This window comes from Pteropus vampyrus, unplaced genomic scaffold, assembly GCF_000151845.1.
Source record: "Pteropus vampyrus isolate Shadow unplaced genomic scaffold, Pvam_2.0 Scaffold309, whole genome shotgun sequence".
NCBI classification, from domain to species: Eukaryota; Metazoa; Chordata; class Mammalia; order Chiroptera; family Pteropodidae; genus Pteropus; species Pteropus vampyrus.
Window position 1 is genome coordinate 964,206 of NW_011889090.1, and position 559 is coordinate 964,764.

Here is a 559-nt window from a genome sequence, read left to right on the forward strand (position 1 = left end):
CCAGTGTCTGCTTTCAGGCAGCATTGGGTGGGGGTCTCTCAGGCCTTGGGACCTGGGCCCCGAGTGTGACTCTAAGGGAGTGGAGGGTGGGGCTGGCTCGGGTGACCTCGTGGGGGCTTGGGGTGCTGGCCGGCATTGCCTACCTGGGCTTTTGGGGGCCTGGGTGAGGGTAGGAGGCAGGGACCTCTGTCTTAGGCTTTGGAGGACACTCTGCCTTGTCCCCTCATTGAGGCCAGTGCTGTGCCAGGAGGCGGGTTGCGGAGGGGGGGACCGTGCTTCCTAGTTTGGGGACCGAGCCACCCGGGTTCGGGGCCTGTAGAACAGCTTGGCAGTGACCCAGGGCATGGCCTTTGAACACACCCAGCGAGGGTGCCAGACACAGCCTCCCGGGCCAGGGGCTCCCCCATGGTACCTTGGGGCCCTGAGCACCCCGCCTTTGCACAGCAGCTGCATTTCTGCACCGGTCTCGTGGGGAGTCGGAGGTAGGGTGGGGTCACCGGGGTCCCCCTTGCCGATAGGGCCCTGCATCAGGCCGGATCAGCTGGGCCTTTGTCTGCCT